The sequence below is a fragment of the Jaculus jaculus genome, chromosome 5 (assembly GCF_020740685.1).
Source record: "Jaculus jaculus isolate mJacJac1 chromosome 5, mJacJac1.mat.Y.cur, whole genome shotgun sequence".
NCBI lineage: Eukaryota > Metazoa > Chordata > Mammalia > Rodentia > Dipodidae > Jaculus > Jaculus jaculus.
In genome coordinates this window covers 129302403-129325728 of record NC_059106.1, presented here as the reverse complement: position 1 = coordinate 129325728, position 23326 = coordinate 129302403, and the positions used below count along the sequence as shown (strand labels likewise).

Here is a 23326-nt window from a genome sequence, read left to right as displayed (position 1 = left end):
TTTCTAGGCTTCCTAGTTCTGGATGTCATTACCTCATGACTCAAAGACTTATCATGGTCCAGAGAGAAGAAAAGAAAAAGAATGTAACTAGGAATGGTCAACATAGATTTGAGTGTATATATATATATATATAAATGTATGTATACCTCCATTCAAAAGAAAATGCATCCAGAAGGGAATGCATTCTAGAAATGCAAACATTCAAACAGCACAAACAGTGGCACATTGTGATGAACTACTTTGGAAAGGTATCATTGTTGTCATTGATAACATAAGGAAAATGATGTATCATGCCACTTCAAGTAATGGTTTGAGAAAATAGACTAAAGAGGAATCACAATGAGTCCACTTAATACAAACAATGAGATAGATAAATACCTCTCTACAATTGTTTTTGTTTTTTGTTTTTTTCTGATTGCCAGTTAAATACAGTTTTAATTCCATACCTTCATAATGAATTGTCATACAATGAAGTCAACATACATACCTAGAGTTTTGACTCTAAGTTTGTCCATGTACTCAGCTAAACCAATGACAAGGTGTGGCCTAACAGATGCTATGGGAACTTTTTTTTTTTTTAAATTTTATTCATTTATTTGACAGCGACAGACACAGAGAGAAAGACAGATAGAGGGAGAGAGAGAGAATGGGCGCGCCAGGGCTTCCAGCCTCTGCAAACGAACTCCAGACGCGTGCGCCCTCTTGTGCATCTGGCTAACTTGGGACCTGGGGAACCGAGCCTCGAACCGGCGTCCTTAGGCTTCACAGGCAAGCGCTTAACCACTAAGCCATCTCTCCAGCCCCTATGGGAACTTTTTAAAGTAGTTTTTTTTTTATATAAAGATTAAGCTTTATTGTGCACACTGAAGTCATTATACACGCAGGGAAAGTCAGATCTTTTATATTGGCCTTTATTCTTCATTGAACATTAAGTATACTACTACAGATGACTATTAACACAAGACAATAGTGAGTAGTTAGCATATTATGATTATAGTCCTTCTCTTGTTCACTACAGCATATGAAATGTCAGCATTGATACTCTCTACCCCACTAAGAGGTCTGAGACTGAGCACCACCTCTGAGATGATGGTCCTCATCTGGTCCTTATTCTTTTCTACTGTAGTGTATGCTCTTTTCTGATTTGAATGAAAGTCCACTCTTCCACCTGCTCCATTTCACCAGTCTCTCTTCTACTTCTTTTCTCTCAGGAGGAGTTTTTCAGCAAAGATAGTTTCTCAGGAGAGGGAAAGCCATTTTTTTTTCAGAAAAACTGACCTTAAACTTGATGATTAGGCATCCATTTACATATGGTCCATGATATATCAGCATGACCTCACTTAGAACACATTGATATCTCCATGCTTAACAATATGACCTGGGTGAGAGGTGATGACTATGGTTCAATCGTCAAGAGTGGATTTGGACATTAGAAGTCACACAATGCTTCAACTGTGTATCTCCCAACACATGAAGAGATATTCTCCTTGTCAGGTAAAAACCCTAGTCCTCATCTAACACAATGATAACATCTCCTGACTCCTCTCCTGGTTCTTGTTCTCCATCATGGAACGTTATTTTCTGGCCATCTTTCATGCCTTTGTCAATATGGGCTTCCAAAAACTCTCAAAATGTCTTCCCTCCACTGCAGCTTCACATTTATTGGGAGGGGTAGAGAGGGGGCTCAGTGCTTAAAGGCACTTTCTTACATTTATCTTTAGGACTGATCCAGTCTCCATGGCCCTGGCACTCCATGCACACAGACTGAATGTGTTCAATCATTCCTGTCCTAGCTGAAGAACCCTTGTTTGTGTCCCACCATGCCAGCAGCAGGAGAGCACTCCACTGCTTCTTTCTTATCACCTCAGCCTTCACATTCACCACAAATCACAAGTTCTTCAGATCCACTTTTCTTGTTGTGCCATTATGTAATTCTTTTAAGATTACTGAGAGCTGATGCACACATTTTCCTCTCTACATCCTTCCTCTTCTTCCTCCAAAATCATATTAAAGATGTCCATAGTGGAGCCAAAACAAGAACCTACTCCACCCTCTCTGATTTTCTATTCTCTTTTGTCATGTAACTTTCCCTTCCCTTGGAATCAGAAAGAAGTCTGTAAGCTTGATAATATGTTTGAAATTTTCTCCTTCATTTATATTCTTATCAGGTTGGTACTTCAAAGACTTTAAGGCCAGTTTCCTTTAAGCCTTTTTCAATTTTTCCTGGGTAACATTGGATTTGATCCTCAAAGTATCATAGTAAGAAATCTTTCACCATTGCTAAGTGGACTGTGGTCAAAGGAAGAATGAACGAGGCTTCTAGCAGAGAGCACGGCTCAGGGAACTGCTGCTTCTCAGGTTTTTACAGAGGGTCCTGGTAAGTTCCCTCATTATAAATATTTAATAATAATTGTATCTAAGTGAAGGAATAAACACAAAGCTAGGACTCCATAATTTTTTAGGAAATATTTTTTTTATTTATTTATTTATTTATTTATTTATTTATTTATTTATTTATTTATGAGAACATAAAGAGGCAGATCATATATATGGAGAGAGAGAGAGAGAGAGAGAGAGAGAGAATAAGAGTGTGTCAGGGTCTCTAGCCACTGCAAATGAACTCCAAACACATGCACCGCATGGGCATCTGAGTATTCAGGAATCAGACCTGAGTCCTAAGGCTTTACAGGCAAACACGTTAACAGCTAAGCCATCTCTCCAGCCCAACTCCATAAACTTTGACTCTAAATACAAAGTGAGTTTTCCAGAAGTGATGAAGAAATCTCACAATAAATCTACATTGGGTTTCATGCCTATTTTCTCTTCTATGCACTTTGGAAAGTCTACTTTGCAACTCAAAGCAGAGCATGGATTTCTTTCATCCAAGTTGTATCTGCCCTTTCTCTGAAGTCTGAAGGATGCTCAATAGGTAAAAGGCTTTGGAACAACATAAGAATAAGTAGAAGAAAAATCCTCTTTTTATAAAAATCCCTAAATCACAATTTCTACCTAAAATAATATTAGGATTTTAACTGATTGGCCCTTATTTTGCTTAGATGTGTCTTTTAATTTTTAGTCTTGTCTTGAATCCCTTAAGTATTGATAAGGTAAACAGCTTGTCTCATAAGTTGAAATTATGCAAGAAAGCAAGCCTGCTGGTTTTTTTTTTTCCTGAACAATACAGGTAAGCTGAGTCTTGAAATACCTGTAAGAACATTTGAACAAATGACTGCCCTGTTATTTCTGCTCTCAGAAGTTGGATAACAGGCTTTAATAATGAAACAGAATGCTTCCCTGGACACAGTGGTGAAAAGTAATAGAACTGATGGCATCAAATGATGAATAGAATATATTTGAACTTTGGAAATGCAATAATGGTTTATTCTCAGGTTGCCAGGTAGCACACCACAGTTACTGATCCTGAAGTATGCTTTTTTAGTTTATAGTTATTAATGTAAAATATTCATATAAATCCTAATATTGATTTCCTTTAAAAAATAGCAGATCTGCCATACTTGCTTGTAAAGAAAAAAACTATGGTCTGGAGAGATATCTTAGTGGTTAAGACACTTCCCTGCAAAGCCAAGGGACCCAGGTTTGATTCCCCAGAACTCAAGTAAGCCAGATACACAAGGTGGCACATGCCTCTCAGTTCATTTGCAGCAGCTAGAGGCCCTGACATGACATGCACATTCTCTCTCCCTCTCTCAGTTTCTCTACCTACTTCTCTCTCAAATAAATGAAAATAAAAATAAAATTAAAAAGAGGAAATTTATCCTGCAAGCCCTGGTGGCACAAGTCTATAATTCCAGCTACTTGGGAGGCTGAGGCAGGAGGACCACAAGTTTGAAGTCTGCCTGGGCCTACAGAATGAGTTTAAGTCCAGTGTGTCAATTTAGTGGAATACTGTCCCAAAATAGAAAATAAAAAATGAAATTACATGCAATGGTATAGTACTTACCTGGCATATGCCATACTACTTTCATTCCCCAAGGGCCACAAAACAAACAAAATAATCAAATTTCAACATAAGGAGGAAAATATTCTGGCATGTTCTTTCTCTCATAATGGAGCATTGTTTAATAATCATGTCTAAAATTTACATGGGCATTTATATCTTATATTCTTGGGATTTAATATTGGTTGTTTGTTCAACATTGATTAGTTATAAGACTGTAAAGTTGGATGCAAATTATTTTTGTACAGAACAAGTAACTCCATAGGTTTCATTTCCCTTTAAAGTATTAATCAGCTCTGTTATGAACTTAACTTTATTTTAGCATTCTTTCTTCTGTCAACTTTATAATGACCCAAGTGTCTCATTTTGTCTTGGAACTACTTTTAATGTCTTGCTGATTTCTTATTAATGAGTTAATCTTTGTCATGTGCTCACTATATATGTGCAAAACAGCCATGTTTTACCCCTTGGAACATGCTAGTTGGACTTGCTTCCCATTCTTAAATGACAAGCAGATCAGGAATTGTTACTAGCTGTTCTTATTGGGCAGAACTACAGCTAGATTGCTACTTGGAGTAGGGTTGCTTACTCCCCTCCTTTATACATATGCCCTTCTTGGCTTCTAGGAGTCACTGGGTTCTTAATTACTCTTCTTGGAGTTGTAGTAGATACTTTTTTTAAATTTTATTTATTTATTTATTTATTTGAGAGCGACAGACACAGAGAGAAAGACAGGTAGAGGGAGAGAGAGAGAATGGGCGCGCCAGGGCTTCCAGCCTCTGCAAACGAACTCCAGACGCGTGCACCCCCTTGTGCATCTGGCTAACGTGGGACCTGGGGAACCGAGCCTCGAACTGGGGTCCTTAGGCTTCACAGGCAAGCGCTTAACCGCTACGCCATCTCTCCAGCCCTGTAGTAGATACTTTTATATTTAAACATGCATCAGCATCTACAAAACAGCTCATAAAATAATTGTAGGGTTGTATGCAAAGCCTAAGGACTACAGTTGGTTCTCCAGTACCCATGTAAAGCTAGATGTACAGTGGTGTATGCATCTGGAGTTCATTTGCAGTTGCTGGAGGCCCTGGCCCACCCATTCTTTCTCTCTTTCTCTTCTCTTTCTCTCTTTGCTTACAGATAAATAAATTATATATATTTATATATTTATTTAAAATATAGATCCCTTCTGATGAAGATTAGGAACAATTTTGTAGATAAAGACAGAAGTTCAAAAAAACACAGGTGTCACCCTACCCGTGTAAGACTAAAAGAATTCTACTCTGAACTAAACTTGATTCATCAAGATGGCAGTATTGAGCATCCCTCTCTTTTACTGACTGGTTCTTCCCTAGTCTAGCACTTTTTTTGTGGGCTCCCCACCCTCAGCCAGCAGGCTTATTCTGAAGCTGTGCTCTACTCCCTGAACCATCAACCTATCAAGGTTCTCCATATTCATTTAAACTTAACCAGTATAGTGCAATCCTACTCAGTGTCTAATTTATATCCCCAAGAAAACTAGATCCAAGTCATTATATGGGCTACCTACTCAGGACCACTCTCAACTGGGGAGATTGTCTGCATTACTTTCACTTTTTTCTCTACTTCCTTTTCTATATTTTATTTTTATTTATTTTATAGAGAAAGAGGGAGGGAGGGAAGGAGGGAGAAAAAAAATATGAGAATGGGCATGCCAGGGCCTCCAGCCATTACAAAGGATCTCCAGATGCATGCACCCCCTTGTGCATCTAACTTATGTGGGTCCTGGGGAATCAAATCTAGGTCTTTTGGCTCTGCAGACAAACTCCTTAATCACTAAGCCATACCTCCAGCCCCCTACTTCCTTTTCTAATAGACCCTTGTTTAACCTGCCCTTCTACCATGTCTAAACTTGCCAATTCTTTGTGAGTCATAAGACACAAACTCAGCCACCAGTTTGAGACGCTCCAAGGCCAGTAAGAATGCTTTCTATCTCTGAATCTGTAGAAATGGGAGTCTCGAGAACTGTTATACATAACAATTTGTCAGTGGACTACTGAGGCTGATAGAGCAATGACTATTTTTGGAGAATCATTACTGTCATCATTAGTGGGACTTAAACTTGGTCCTGAATGGATAAAAAAGTAATGGCTACTAGAAAATGCAAAATATAGTATAGTAGATTTTAATTTTAAAAGCCTTAAATATGGGTTGTATAATATTAGATAATTTAGTTTTTTTTTCCATGATGTTTACTTACTTCAAAATCAATTACTAATAGTAAAGGAACAATAAGCCAATTTAAAAAATATTGAAATGTCAGACCCTGGGGGACTTCTAGCCAATATGGCTGATAAGAAGCTATCTTTGTGTGACCCAGTGAAAGGGAATAGTCAGGATAGAAAATATAATTTATTTGATCCTTATAAGAGAAAGAGCTGAAGAAAAGAAGAAATTAACATAAGTGGAGTGTTCTTCCTAAGACAGCTGCCAACTGGCACCCAGCTGTACTATATAGTGCTTCCATAAAGCCAGGATCACCAGTAGCTGACAGAGTAATCCTCCCACCTTCTGGACATGGGCACTGAAAGAACAGTGACCTAGAGAAAAATGGGCCAGGCCTAGAGACTTGACCAAGGGCCAGGTACACCACACATAGAGAGATGGCCAGAGCAGAACAGAGTATGGAGATGGAGGCAGATATATGGCATAGAGCCCAAAGCTGAGATTCTCTGTGGTCACCCAGGAAGAAATGAACCCACCACTGCCTGAGTGAATGACATGATACTTGTGAAATACACCAGTGAACTTGGTGCAGTCTTCCCAATGGGCAGGTTGGGAAGGAACCACACAGTGAGAAATAGACATCTCCTATACAGAACAATTCCCAAAATACAAGAGAGGAAGTTGTGAGGATCAGGCAGGTGGTGTCAAATGGGAGAAGCCCAGCAAAATGCTGAGCCCCACACAGAAATCCCTCTTGGCTGGAATGACACATTGACTTCACTTACTTCAGTTACTGAGACTGGCATCCCTTCCCCCACCCACACAGACTGCTGCAGATGACACACTAGGAAAAACATACTGACTTCATGATAACTTCTATTTCATTGTGTAGTTTATTTTAATTTTTACTTAACCTTTTATACTTTGTTTAGTTGATATGTTTTAGTTTATATTTTATCCAACTAGGCTATCACAACTGTCTTTTCTCTCTTTGCACCTACTCCATAGTATTTCCTCTATTATTTTCATATCTCTAGACCTTTTACTTTCCCTCTTGTTCATTCTTACTCTCTTTCCCCCCTTTTTGCATGCTCTCCTTATTTCACCACTTAGTTACTAATATGCTTAGCTTTTAAAAATACATCTTGTACACTATGCATTCTCAGTCAGTTCCCCAGTGACATTGTCACTGAACCATATTGATGATATGAGTGACATACACAGTTGTCTTCTAGTACATTATAGTGGCAGGATTTCTGTCAAACCATTGTATCAAAAAACATGATGTAAAATTCAGTAAGGAAATTGTGGCACTGAAAGAAAAACCAAACAGAAATGGATGAGTCAGTCAATCAAAAAAAAAAAAAAAAAACCACCTTAAAATGGAAAGAATTATCAACCTAAAACAACAAATAGAAGAAAGAATTTCAGGCATAAATGACAATGATGCATCCAGACAGCATAATGAACATGATCAAAACTTCCAGGAACATATTACATGTTTAAAACGCCAAAGCCCAAGAACCCACAGGGTAGAAGCATCTGAGAGAAAAGTCTAAAGGCCTAGGCAATTTATTCAATGAGATTATAGTTGAAAATTTCCCAAAACTAAAAAAAAAAAAAAAAAAAAAAAAAAAAACCACAGGCATTCAGAGCCCCAATAGAACTTATCAGAGACAATCTCTCTCTTTTTTATTTCATTTTTTATTTTTCTCACTCTGGCCCAGGCTGACCTGGAATTCACTATGTAGTCTCAGGGTGGCCTTGAACTCATGTTGATCCTCCTACCTCTGCCTCCCGAGTGCTGGGATTAAAGGCGTGCGCCACCACACCCGGCTCAGAGACAATCTCTTTATGACATACTGCAATCAAGATGTCAAAAAACACAAAGTAAAGAAACTATATTAAAAGCTGAGAGAGAGAAACAACTCACATACAAAGGCAAGCACATCAGAAAAACATCAGCTCTCTCATCAAAAACTAAAAGCCAAAAAATCATGGAAGGGCATATTTTATACCCTCAAAATAAATAGCTGTCAACTGAGATTGCTAGCCTAGGAAAGTTTTCTCTTAAAATTTATGGAGAAATAAGAACATTTCAAACCAAGTACAAACTAAAACAATTCATGACAAATTAGCCTGGATTGCATATAATATTTAAAGGAATACTATGTACAAAGAAAGAAGAATGTCTTATTTATAAGAGCACACGAAAGATTAAGTTTTGTCAGGGGAATATGTGAACATAGGAGAGTTTGGAAGAATATGTTTCATTCAACACAGTAAACCAATAAATCCGTAATGCTGACTAAGGAGAAAGAAAAGAACTAGGAATAATGCAACAAATCAAAACAATAGAAAAAAAGTAGAAAACTGCAAATTCCTCTTAATAATAACCTTAAATATAAATGGTCTCAACACACCATTTAAAAAACAAAGAGGTATGCTATTCCATAGGGACTGAGTGAGGCCTTCAAGACCCCACAACTCCACTGAGGAGGGTCCCAGGGCAATGGGAACATGGTTGAGTGGATAAAATAATATAATCTGTCATATATATATATATAATATAATTATAATTATATAATTATATATAATATATATAATTTTAGAGAGACAGAGAAAGAGAGAGGATTGACATGCAAAGGCCTCTGCCACTACAATCAAACTCCCAATGCTTATGCCTCCTAGTGGGCATGTGCAACCTTGTGCTTGCCTCACCTTTGTGTGTCTGGTTTATGTGAGATCTAGAGAGTCAAGCATGGGTCATTAGGCTTTGCAGGCAAGTGCCTTCACCACTAAGCAATCTCTCTATTCCAATACAATATATATACTTAAGACAGACTATCTGACTAGATTCAATTATGCTATCTCCAAGAAACAAATATAAATTGCAAAATAACCTATAGACTCTGAGGATAGAAATCAAACTCTCAAGCAAATGGAAGCAGACAATCTGATGTAGCTATTCTGATATCTGATGAAGTAGATTTCAAACAAAAAATAATCAGGAGAGATTAAAAAGCCATTATATACCAATAAAGAGAACAATTAAACAATAAGATATAACAATTGATAATAATTCACCAACTAGTCAGATTCCCAGTTTCATCAAACAAACACTGATTTCCCAAGGCATGGGAAATCAGATAGGTCCATACATAATAACAGTAGGGGGCTTCAATACCACACTTTTATTTTTAGATAATACATCTAAATCAACAGAGAAACACAGCTAAGTTGTACTATAGACTAATTGGAATTATTTGCATCCACAGAATATTCCATCCAAGAGATATAAAATAGATATTATTTTAAAGGTCCCACTGAATCTTCTCCAAAATTCATCATATTGTAGTTTAAAAAGCAAGCCTTTATATAAAAGCATAAAAATTTGCTGGGCGTGGTGGCACACACTTTTAATCCTAGCACTTAGGAGGCAAAGGTAAGAGGATCACCATGAGTTCAAGGCCACTCTGAAACTACATAGTAAATTCAAGGTCAACCTGGGCTAGAGTGAGACCATGCCTCAAAAACAGTATAAAAATTAGAAATATTTTTATATTGTAAGATCATACTGGAGCAAAGCTAGAAACCAATAGCAAGAGAAACCATATAAACTACACAAATACTTAGAGACTGAAAAATACACTATAAATTACCAGTGGGTCTTGGAATAAAACCCAGGAAGAAATTTAAAAATTCCTAGAAGCAAAAGAAATATGATAGGATAACTCTGAATTTATAGCCAGACAGTTCTAAGAGGAAGTTTTATGGCTGCAAATGCTTACACTACTAAATCAGAGAGATCTCAAATAACCTGAAGATATACCTTAAGGTTCTAGAAAAATAAGCACAAACCAGAACCAAATATAGTAGACAGCAAGAAGTAATAAATATTTGAGCAGAAATTCATAAAATTTAGACTAAAAGAAGAATGCATAAAAGAAATCAGAGTTGATTATTGATTATTATTGATATTTGGAAATATAAATAAGAATGACAGATACACCATACAAACCAAAAGAAATAAAAAGAAAACTCGAATTGATAAATTTAGATAAAGTTAGAACTAAAAAGGGAGATGCTTCAACAGATATCAGTGCAACCCAAAGCACTATTTGGGGATACTCTGGAAATTAATATGCCAAATACTGGAAAATCTAAGAGAAATGGAACAATTTCTAAACATGAAGTACCTACCAAAGTTAAATAAAGATGATAAAGAGCATCTATAATGTACTTATATCACAACTATAATTTAAATTTTCCTCACAAAGCAAAGCCAAGGACTGCATACATTTGATGCTAAGTTCTACAAGCCCATTAACAAAGACTATTTCTTCATTACTTCTCAAACTATTTCACAAAATACAAAAGTAAGGGAAACTACCAAAATAATTGCATGGAGCTAGGGTTAGCCTGATACAAAAAAATGTTCCAAGATCAAATTATAGAATGTTCATGAATAAAAATTGTCAATAAAAATTTTAATAATTGTATAACAAAACACAAACAATGAAACCCCATTTGCATCATGAAAATGAGTGCAAAAATTCTCAACAAAATACTCATTAACAGCTAGGTGTGGAGACGCACACGCCTTTAATCCCAGCACTTGGGAGGCAAAGGTAGGAGGATCGCTGTGAGTTCGAGGCCACCCTGAGACTCCATAGTGAATTCCAGGTTAGCTTGGGCTAGTGTGAGACCCTTCCTTGAAAAGCCAAAAAATAAATAAATAAATAAATAATACTAACAAGCAAAATTCAAGAAGATATCAAAAATTTCAATCATCACAATCAAGTAGTTTCATCCTAGGGATGCAAACTTTCTTCAACATAGGTAGACCCATAAATATAATAAAACACACACTTTGACTTAAAGCCAGAAGTTACATCTCACATCTCAGTAAAGGCAGAAGTCATGTGAAAAAGCTCAGCATGCCTACATGATAAAAGTCCTTAGACGCAAGGAATACAGGGAGCTTGTTTCAAAGTAGTAAAGGCTGCGCACAACCCACTATAGTAATAATTACACCTAATGGGAAAAATCTAGAACAAGGCAAACCTGTCTTCAATATAGTTCTCAAAGTCTAATCTAGAGCAATAAGGCAAGGGAGAGAAATCAAAGGGACACAAACAGGAAAGGAAGAAGTCAAATAATTTCTATTTGCAGATGACCTTATTCTAAAATAAGTGAGTCTATGGATGCCTCCATAAAACTCCTAGAAATTACAAATACCTTGAGCAAAGTAGCAGGATACAATACTGACATCAAGTCAGTAGCTTTTCTATATACAAATAACAAATGCTGAGAGAAATTAATAAACATATTCCATTCATTATAGGCAAAAATAAAAATGAGAATCTAGGGATAAACAACTGAAAAAAAAAATAAAAAATCAAAACTTTAAGACATTGAAGACACTAAGAAGAGGTTAGGTAAGGGAAATACTCCTCATGATCATGGATTATCAGAAATAATGTTGTGGCAGGGGATGGTGGAGCACACCTTTAATTCCAGCTTGCAGGAGGCAGAGGTAGAAGGATTACTGTGAGTTCAAAGTTATCCTGGTCCCTAAGACTACATAGTGAATTCCAGGTCAGCCTGGCTAGAGTGAGACTCTACCTCAAAAAAAAAAAAAAAGAAAGAAAAATGAAAAGTATGGGCTGAAGAGATGGCTCAGCTTTTAAGGCACTTGTCTGCAAAACTTTAGGAGTGGAGTTCCATTCTCCAGTAACAATGTAAAGTCAAATGTGCAGGGTGGTGCACAGGCAGCTGGAGTTCATTATCGGTGGTTAGAGGCCTGGCATACCCATTCTCTCTCTTTCTCTCTCTCTCTCTCTCTCTCTCTCTCTCTCTGCCTCTTTCTCTCAGTCTCTCTCTCTCAAATGAATAAATAAATGAAATATTTGAAAAACAGAATTAATATTGTGAATATTGTGAAAATAGTTCCAGCCTATAGATTCACCATAATTTTCATCAATATTCCAATGACATTCTTCACAGCAATAAAAATATCTTATAATACATATGGCAACACAAAAGACATTGAATAGCTCTAACAAACCTAAGTAGAAGGAACAATATTTAAGATACCACAGTGCCTGATTTCAAATTATACTACAGAGCCATAGTGACAAAAACATAGTGCTGGCAAAAAAAAAAAAAAAAAAATGGCATGTAGACCATTGGGATAGAATAAAGGATGCATAAACCCACATATTTAGATGCATCTAAATATTTATTTATTTACTTATTCATTTATTTATTTGAGGGACAGGGAGGGAGAGAGTACGAGAGACAGGGAGAGAGAGTACGAGAGTAGGATTGCACCATGGCTTCTTACCACTGCAAATGAACTCCAGCTGCACGTTTCACCTTATTCGTAGCTGGCTTTATGTGGGTACTGTAAATAACTGTATTCATTATCAAAATAAGGATGGGTATTTCTAAAATCAGACAAACAAAAACTGAAAATAGAGCTATAACAGTCAGTAAAATCTTGCTGAACAAGCATCAGGACCTGAATTTGATCAGCTGAACCCATGTGAATCAGTCAAGGGTGGTGATGCATACTTTGAACCCCAGGTCCGTGGAGGCAAGGAGGTGAATCCCTGGGGATTGCTGGTCAACCAGCTTAGTCTAAATGGTGGGTTTCAGGCCAATAAGACATCTTCCTCCAGTAAAGGGTGGGATGGTGTTCAAAAACACAAATACCAAATATTTTATTTCATATATGGATTCTTCATGTTAATTTGTGTGCATATGTGTGTATGGGGGCTGATGGGAGGTCATTAAAGTAGGAGACAGACCATGAGAGAGTAACAAAAGGTCATACTGGGGAGAAAAAAGAAAAAGAGAATAATGGAATACATGTGCCAAGAAACCAGAAGTGGGGCTATTCTGGCGAGTTAGGGAATGAGCTGTAGGGGTGGGGTGTGGGGGAGAAGATGGAAGGAGGGGGACTATTGATAAAAACATATGTACTAAAACGCCACAATGAAGCCCATGATTTTGGGTGCTAACTTAAGAACTAACAAGAAGGACAAAGCACAGCCCAATGAGTATAATTCTTGTGTAACTACATTTTCAGTTACTCAAGGGAAAGAACGTTCTAGTAGCTCCTTCAGCACAGGCCTATCCTCAGCTCTCAGACTGGGTCTGGCAGATACCTACAGAGTTCTGATGATTCAATTCTGTGTGTCTGTATGGGACACATCTTTTATCTCATTCAACACTTACAAATAGTACTTTGAATAAGGGCATGTGCATCATCTTATTTTTTTTTTAAATTTTTATTAATTTATTTGAGAGCGACAGACACAGAGAGAAAGACAGATAGAGGGAGAGAGAGAGAATGGGCGCGCCAGGGCTTCCAGCCTCTGTAACCGAACTCCAGACGCGTGCGCCCCCTTGTGCATCTGGCTAACGTGGGACCTGGGGAACCGAGCCTCGAACCGGGGTCCTTAGGCTTCATAGGCAAGCGCTTAACTGCCAAGCCATCTCTCCAGCCCGCATCATCTTATTTTATAGGTAAATAAACTAAGATTCAGAGGGATCATGTGGCTTTCCCTAGGATGCACAGCAAACATGTTTGTGTCTGGCTGGCCCTTCCCAGGGGTTCTTTACTGACAAACAACCAAGAATAGATTGAAGATACCTCAATGATCTGTAGGAATAAAAACGTTTCTTAAGATGAAATTAGATTCACAATATACAGCTCACAGATAGCAGAATATACCTATTTTTTTAAAAAAAATGTTTATTTTAAATAAAACAGTTTGTCAGTGACCAGTTGAAATGAGATTAAAAACAGATTCCACTCCACTCAATTAATCAGCATCAGATAGCAAAGAAGTATGATGAGATTAAAGAACTGAACATTGTGTGAAGAGGAGGAGAAACGTGGAAGGTGGATAGATGCAGGAGCCAAACTTCCACTCTGCCATTGGCCAGCTATGAGACCTTGAACCATCAAATGAGTTCTAATTTCCTCCTTGTAAAGAAAAGCATATGTATAAAGCCTTTGTCTCATAAGGATATGGAAACCTATGACTATGAAGATAAAGTACACAATTCAGGTCACAGAGACATAAAATTGCCCAATGTAGCTAGCTGCTTCCTCCAAGCTGATTCATAGGGAAAGCAAAAGAATGTGCAGGAAAGGTTAGGACTTGAATACCAAGAAAGATGACAATCTATTTGCTCATTCCCACTGACTCCTTATCATTTTGTTGAACTGTTCATGCAACAACCACAGCATATTCCAGCCTAAGCAAACACAAATATACATTGCAGTACCAATACAACTCTAGACTACCGACTGCTGTACTAAGACGCCATCAGCCCTCATTAGCACCATACCAGCTGATTCAAATTGATGTCAGGTGCAACACATTGTATTTCTATTTGACTGTGTTGCAATGCACAAATAAATGGGAAAGAACCAGGCAACAGCTTGAGTTACAAAGGATAGAAAAGGATAAAATTGGATGAGTAGCATTCATCCTGGATGCAGAAATGTTACACGATTATAAGCAGCATGAAAAGAAATATACATAATTATAGTCTGTATATAACTCCGGAACAAATGGAAGGGGAAGGGGAGCTGTGGCGAGCGGGGGAAAAAAGGAGAGATAGCTGAGAAACTGGCCTCTCTGCAATTCAGGCACAAGAGGGTTTCCTCGGTGAACAGCGTGCTGGCTAGACTCGCCAGTCATGTGTATGACAAAGCAGAAAACAAAGGCACTGATGAAAACACTAAATTCGTCCTCAGACTCCAGCCCAGCTGCAAGGCCAAGGCAACATCAGCTGGAGGTGGATCACAACCTGGCATTTTTATGCACAGATGCTGGGGCAGTTGACATACCTGGAGCAGCTACATTTATTTCCCCTGGTATAAATGCTCACAAGCTTAAGTGGATAATGAGGGTTGAGCTTGGAACAGAGACAGCAGAAAGCAGGCAACACTTTGTTCCCTACTGTAAGAACACAGCAGCCTCGGGTTGTGCTGAAGTGGACCTCCCACAACTTCCCTGGTGGAAATGCTGTGGGATGTCTGTGATTTGAAGTCGAACAGCAGCCTTCCCTGGCATCTCTGATTACCTCATGATTGCAGATGGGGTGCATTCTGGATTGTGTTCAGAAATCTATCCACTATAGTTAGGAATGCTTACAGTTTGCCAGATACCCACTCTAACACAGCAAGAGAAAAACAAACTGAATTTTCTGTGCACTTAAAAAAATTTTTTTTGTTTATATTTATTTATTTTTTTGAGAGTGACAGACAGAGAGAGAAAGAGGGAGAGAGAGAGAGAGAGAGAATGGGTGCGCCAGGGCCTCCAGCCACTGCAAATGTACTCCAGACGCGTGCGCCCCCTTATCCATCTGGCTAATGCGGGTCCTGGGGAATTGAACCTCGAACTGGGGTCCTTAGGCTTCACAGGCAAGCACTTAACCGATCAGCCATCTCTCCAGCCCTTCTATGCACTTTTGAAAGGGAATGTTATGATGTGGGGAAGCTAGAAGCTAGCTTATTCACCCTCTGCTACACTCAGCCTTTTTACCTGGCTGATGTTTCATTTCTTGGGTAATTTATAAGATTCAGAATGTTTATCAAGTGCTAGGGAATGTGATAAGCACTTTTCAATAATGATCATCATCCCTTCATTTAAAGTACCAACAATGCTGGAAGCTGAGACACAGGTCACTAGTCAGGGGAAGGGGTTTGGGATCATGATAGTCCTTACAGGCATTATTTCTCACACACACATATCTCATTCCTGCAAATCTGGAGATTTTGTCAAAGTACAGACAAAGCATCAATGGGTCTGGAGTAGAGCCAAGCCTGTTTCTAAGAATAGCCAGGTGATGCCCTAAAGCTCCCAGCCCAGCAAGAGTGGATGCTGCACAAGGTTAGGTAGACCTCAACGAGCACTGAGGCATCTAAGTACCAACCACATTACCAATTGAAGGTGTGGCATGAATTAGCAGGGGGTTTCCTTTAGTTCCAAAGCAGTTAAAGAATGTCAGCTTTGAGATCTTATGAGGCTGATTTGGGGCCTGAACTCTGCAATTTATTAGCTATGAGACCTTGGGTAAGTTATCATTACCTCATTTTCATACCTGCAACTTGGCAAGACTGTTTATACACATTCCACATTTCTGGTTAAATGGTGCCTACTTCCAGGTGACTATAAGTGTTAAATTAAATAATGCACCCATAGTGGATACAGTATTGAACCCAGAGTATAGGAAAAAAAAAGACAACCAATATAGTCCTTGCCATTTATATATATCCAATCACCAGTTTCTCACATTAGAAGAAAGATAATGAATAGTTTTTATAAGGAAAAGATTTACCAAAAGATTGACTAAACTTACCAATAGTTATTGAGGGTTATTTTTGACCAGCCTTAGTCTAGCATTGGGGATTACTGCATTTTAAAAGTCCTAAAATGACACTGCCTTCACATAGCGTCATGTAATTGGAGGAAATAAAAAACAGTAAATAAACATAAAATAATAGAAATCGTGGTAAATACTTGTGAGGAAAAAAGTACACTATCTGGTGGGACATGGTGGCATACATCTGTGTAATCCCAGCAACTAGAAGCTGGAGATCAGAAGACTGTGAACCCAGTCCGGGCTATTCAACAAGCTGTAGGCCACCTTGAGAAACAGAGGGTCTCTTTTTCAAACCAAACAAACCAGAAATCATTCTAGAAAAAGTAAAAATGTAGAGACAATAGAAAGATTAGTCATTTTCAGGAATGAGAGGGAAGGGAGGAATGAAAAAGAATAATCGGGACTTTCAGAACACTGTAGCGAAGCTACTCTACTACCACAATGAAATATGCACGCTGTACATTTGTTGGTGCCATAGATTGTACCTCTCCGCAGATGACTGCTTTGGATATCATTGATGTACGATGTGGGTTTGTCACTTGTAACGAATGTATGCTCTGGTGGGGATGCTGCTGGTGAAGATGGTTCTGCATGTGGAGGACACACAGGAACTTTCTACTCAGTTTTCATATGAGTCTAAAACTGTAATTATTAAAACATAAATAAATAAGTAAAGCAGTATAAAAGAGCGAGAGAATCAGCTGGCAGGATAGTGGGTTTCCCGAGATAAGGAGATCAAGGGAGGTCCCCTCTAAAAGGTGGTATTTGTGCAAAACCTGAATAAGGAGCAGGAGCCAAGTATGCAAACCCCTCCTTTGCCACTTCCCTGAGATCTGATGTTGAAGTTTGAACATGCTTCCAGAGTTGGGGAGTCAAGCTAATTAGATTTAAGAGAACACTCTATTCTTAAGACATTAGCTAAGGTTCAGAAGAGAAAATTCCAGAAGCTGCTTTCTGAGGAGTAGACATGACCATGTGATGCAGGAAGATGTCATTGCTTCTGAGTATCTGGTGATTTGTTTCTAATTCTTCATCCATTGGTGCTAACGCATGTGCCATGTGTGGGACACTTATTAAACATCATGTGGGACCCTCTAACACTGATGTGCTTACTCCCCTTTTATGCAAGAAGAAACAAGGCTTAAGAGGTTAGCTAAACTGACCAAACTTGGAAGTTATTAAAAACTAGAAGCTGGATGTCATAGCACACCTTTATAATGAGAAGCACTTTAAAGACTGAGGCCCCAGGATTGTGACAAGTTCTCCTGGGCTACAAAGAGCCTAATACTTTTAGTCTCTCCAGGAGTACATAGCAAGACCACATCTCAACCCCAGTTTGAACCTAGAGCTATGTGACTTTCAGGTCCAGGCTGCCAAACAGCTTTCAATCAGGAATCTTCTCCCAGTACAATTTCATTATTCCTTCTGATTCAAGGATATCAATCCCCTGTTCCAAACAGTATGGTGTATTGTACAATGATCACAGCAGTGTTCGGAGTACACCATGTGAATACAAATATTTACTGCTGGAGCAGAGAATAAGGAGATGAGGCTTTAAAGAACAGGCACGTGTACATTCACGGTGTTACCATGCTTCTTCAGCAGTCCCCCCAACTTTGGAAATGTTTGCATTGCTGTGGGACAATAAATTGAGTCACAAGGCACTGATGGTTGCACAGAGACCTACTTGTCTACAGTTAGAGACAAACTCTTACAAAGTTGCCACGTCTTGCCACAGTTACAGTGACATCCTCTGTGTCCAGAAGACCTTACTGAACACCAAGGCGTAGCACTGAAAAAGCACTTCTGTGAGAAGAAAAGATGAACAATGTGATCATGACTCCTGAGAAAGGCAGGTGAGCCTTGAGGCCAGGAAGAAGAAGAAGGGTAGAGTGGGGATTAGTGAAAGAAGGTTTCAGAGATGCAGCCTTATATTTATACCCTGATGCGTACCAATGCTTCTGCTAAGCTGAGCTTCGGTTTATTGACAGAATGCAGACAGCCACACTGGATGAAAGGAGGGCTAAATATGATGTCATTGTCATTACATATGCCTGGCACAAAGCACCCTCCCAAAATATGCCAGCCTACTGGTTGGAGTAAAACGTTTTCATCATTTTCAGTCCACTGTTTAAACCATACTTGGTCGCACTTGATTATAACTCCTGGTACTCCTGGACATGTGTGATGTTTATCTAAGTTCTTCATCTATTTCAAAAGAACTTTGACATTTTAAATAAATTTTAAAATAAATATATATACATATATGTATATATTTAAAATAAATATATATACATATATATATATATTTAAAATAAATATATATATATATCATACACACACACACACACACACACATATATGTATATTTTGCTGTTGTCAAATTTTCTTTTTAGTCCTTCCTAGTTCAGCATTGTGATCAAGAGTGGTTAACATTTTAGCACACATTCTGAGTCAGTAACATTCCCAACAAAGCTGTTCTCCCTGCCACCCACCCAGTAACTGGGGTACCATTATCAACCCATCCTTTAGGTGGGGAAACCATAGCACTAAGTATTAACTAACCCGGAACTCGAACATCACTATCTATTTTCCCTAACCATGTGGAATTAGATTGTGCACAACCAAAGGAGCACATGCCAATTTGGTACTTCCTGAGGAGCCATCAACAACATGCAGAGCCTGCTATTTAAAAATGACTTCTCATATAGCAGAATGTTCCCATTTCCAGTCAGATAAGAAGTTCAGGTTGGGCAGAGCCCAGAACACCCAGAAAAATAGAAAAAGCTACAAATTCCTTGTGACCTTCTGGGAAGATGTTTTTATATTGAGAAGCAGATAATTCCATTATTTCTACTTCAGTGTGAACCTCAGAATTGCTGACAATTAAATAATTTAGCCCTCTGGCAAAATACAGCTCCCAGGTTTAAGTCTCTACTTCTTATGCCAACTTGATAAACAGTGCCTACATAACATGGCTCTTTAGCTTGTTCTAAATTTACCAGCTCTAAAAAATTTAATGCGGAAGAAGTCCATTATAGCATGGTCAGTTCCACATATTTTGGCATGCAACCAGCTCAGCAAGGCAGCTTTAACGAGGAGGATACTAAAAATGGCATTTGGCTGTGCTATAACAGGCATTCTACTGAAGGCACAGAATCAGCACTTAGCTTGCTTGGAAATTCTGGGCTTCTTCTGGATGGTGCTTTTATCACTCCCTTCTGCCTCCAGACTCCTTTTAATGGTTAGGGTACATATAGGGCAAACTAAAATTCATCAGATTTCTGTTTATTGCATAGGCCAGATGTGTTGACTCTCAGCAGTCATCATAACTGTGATCCAAATAACTGTTTCAGGTGCTGAGTGCACTGGTGATGTACATTAAGACCTTATATGCACATGTGGTACACATGCATCAAGACCTTATATGCACACATGGTACACATGTAAGACCTTATATGCACACATGGTACACGTGCATCAAGACCTCTTGCGCACACATAGTAGACGTGCATCAGGACTTCATACACACACGCAATACATGTATATCAAGACCATGTGATAAACGTCCATCATACACATACTCGATACAACCCACATAACAAAAATATTCCCACAGAAATTCATGGACTGAGATGAAATTTGTGAAAGGCAAAATTTTTAGCACATCTTCTTCCAGTACAGTTACTGGTTCTGACCAGCTCTGGCTTGAGAAGCCCCAAACAAGAAAGGGCATATGGATTTAGAGAAAAGATATTGCCATATATGACTGTTGCCTAAGTTTATGTGCAGACCACCGACAGTGTGCAGCAAATAGCTGTCCAAACACTACATTGCCTTGCTCTCAACTTATTTTGAATGCAAATTGCTACTTTCTAAAGTGGACAAAAAACATTCAAATGGTCACAATCATATCTGAAAGTACTTCTTGATGTTTCTATCAAACTGTCAAGCACATTCAGCGGAAAAAACATTTCTTGCTCAAATGCATTTTAAAAAATCTGACAGGGCCTTCATTAAAGCACATCTACTAAAGGAAGATCTAATTCACTCCCAAGAATGAGGATAACTTAAAATCAGTTGGATGCAACTGTGCCTGTTTACACAGATGGCATCTGCTATGTCCAGTCAGGGCTTGTGTTGAGCCAGTAGGAAAATGTGCTGGATAACACCCAAGGGCACTAATGTTTGTTTGTCATTTATTGTGACAATTAGTGTCACTTTCATCTACAATATGATGAATTTTCAGTGCTTGAACGCCTAAATAATTTCCAGTCACTATGTAGTCTCAGGGTGGCATTGAACTCATAGCAATCCTATCTCTGCCTCCCAAGTGCTGGGTGATTTCCAGGTCAGCCTGAGCTAGAGTGAAACTCTAGCATGAAAAAACAAACAAACAATCCCCATAAATTAATAATAAAAGGAAGACTTATTAGATCTGGAGATGTAGATCAGTTGGTAAAGTGCTTGTCTGGTATTCACAAAGTCCTGACATTGGTCTCCAGCACTGCATACGCTGGGAATGAGAGCACATGCCTGTAATACCAACACTTGAGATCTAGCAGCAAGAGAATCAAGAATTCAAGGTCATCCTCAGCTACACAGCCAGTTACAGGTCAGTCTGAGCTACATGAAATCCTATCTGAGTGAAGAAAAAAAGAAGAAGAAGACTTATTAAAATATATTGATCTAGATAATGAAATACTTCAAAGAATTATAAATGACATTGAAAATGCTAATTTCAACATGTATAAAAAGTAGAAGTGGAAGATAAAAAGTCAATACAACAAGAAAAGAGGTATATTACTTATATCTGTGGAAGAATATTACAAAGGCAATTTATTTCTTCTTTTCCTTATTTTACATGTCATAAATCTTCCAAGCTGAATATATTGCTTTACAAACAAGGAACAACTAGAAAATTAGAATTCTGTGATTTGTAATTTTTAAAAAAATTTTTGCTTATTTTTACTTATTTGAGAGTGGTAGACAGAGAGAGAAAGAGGCAGAGAGAGAGAGAGAGAAAGCGAGTGCCACGGCTTCCAGCCACTGCAAACGAACTCCAGATGCGTGCGCTCCCTTGCGTATCTAGCTAATGTGGGTCATGGGGAGTCAAGCCTTGAACCAGAGTCCTTAGGCTTCACAGGCAAGTGCTTAACCACTAAGCCATCTCTCCAGTCCAGTGATTTGTAATTTTTAATGGAAATATATGTATGGTTTCCACTATATATATATATATATATATATATATATATATATTCCTTTTATTCCATTTTCTGAGAACATGTGACTTTTTCAAATGTTACTTTAGGGTTTAAATTGGCATAACTGTTTTAAGTTGAATGTTTCATTTTTTTCCAGCTTTTTAAGATAAAAACCGATAAATACTAATAAAATACTTTGGCTCCCCAAACTGAAAGACAAATTAGCCATTCAGAAAACACAAGACAGTGGCCTTTCCCTGCTTATTTTTCTTTCTGGGGACATGTAGACCTTGTTTTCTGCTCTGTTGTTGATGATTTTCTTTTGCTTTATTTTTTTTTTAACTTCAAAGCAGAAAAAAAAAAAAAGGTCTTGCTGACCAGTGGAAAGCTTATTAAACTCAATTATTTCTTGAAGACTCACTGCACAATTTTCTTGCTGAAAATTTTCACAGGTAGGGATCAGTGAGTTTATTGAGAAATTCATACCTTATTGGTTACCAGCAAGCCTTTTCTCAGTCATGTCTTTAGGAACACTTTATATACAAATATATGCCTTTTACAATGCAGGAAATAATAGGCAACCTCAGTGAAGACATAGTTCAGTTATTGTAATTTTTAAGGCTTTGGTATTTGTTTGAATGGGTGCTAATGTGCTTGCTGCACAAATAAGACGTCACAGGGTTGACCTCATTTCTCTTGCTCTGAGCAGATGATTGTGTTTGGTTTCAGCGTACATAAATGGATAAATAGTTGAGTAAAGAAAGAACCCTTCTGTAGAAGATAGGTTCTTTGATCCTTTGAAATTCAACACATTTTTCAGAAATTTATAAATATTTTAGCATGTATGATAAAGGGAAAATATAAATGATTCCATTTATGAAAAATAAAAGATATTCTTAAGTACAAGAAAAATTAACAAAAAATACCACAGATACATTCCTCTTGATAGATCATAAGGATCATCCAAAAGAGAATCTTAGTTGAATAAAACTCCAGCACCTTATGCAGATTTAAAAACACAAACTTAGGGGGCTGGAGAGGTGGCTCAGAGGTTAAGGTGTTTGCCTGCAAAGCCCAAGGACCTGGTTTCAATTCCCCACTGCTCATGTAGAGCCACATGTATGAGGTGGCACTCAAATCTGGAGTTTGCAGTGGCTAGAGGACTTGTCATGCCCATCCTCCCTTCCTCTTTCTCTCTCTTTCTTCCTCTCAAATAAACAAATAAATGAAATATTTTTTTAAAAAACACAAACTTTTCAACAATCATGCATAAAATCCTAAATCACAGCTTATAAATTTACAATTGTAATAAGGTCATTGAATGAAGGGATGTAAATTAATTCATTTTTCATTTGCAAGAATGATCATCCTGGAAATGACCAATGAGTTACTGAATTAGGCATGGTAACACTGACAGCCCGCCACTTCCTGTCCTTCGCCATTGCTTCTCGTTGAAGAGAGTGCCACTCACTTCTCCCATACACACAGGCCTTGTTCTCGGAGTGCTGGGGATGAAGATACACTTCATTGTATAATTCCATACACTCATCAT

The 23326-nt window shown here is 38.1% G+C and overlaps 1 protein-coding gene and 1 pseudogene across 3 annotated transcripts in view; both read right to left on the bottom strand.

Annotated features, from left to right (window-relative positions):
* Fgf12 (fibroblast growth factor 12) overlaps nt 1-23326 on the bottom strand; it is a 559941-nt gene that overhangs the window by 424307 nt on the left and 112308 nt on the right. The gene's annotated exons all lie outside the window — the stretch shown is intronic.
* On the bottom strand, nt 1054-11000 carry LOC101596400 (annotated as a pseudogene).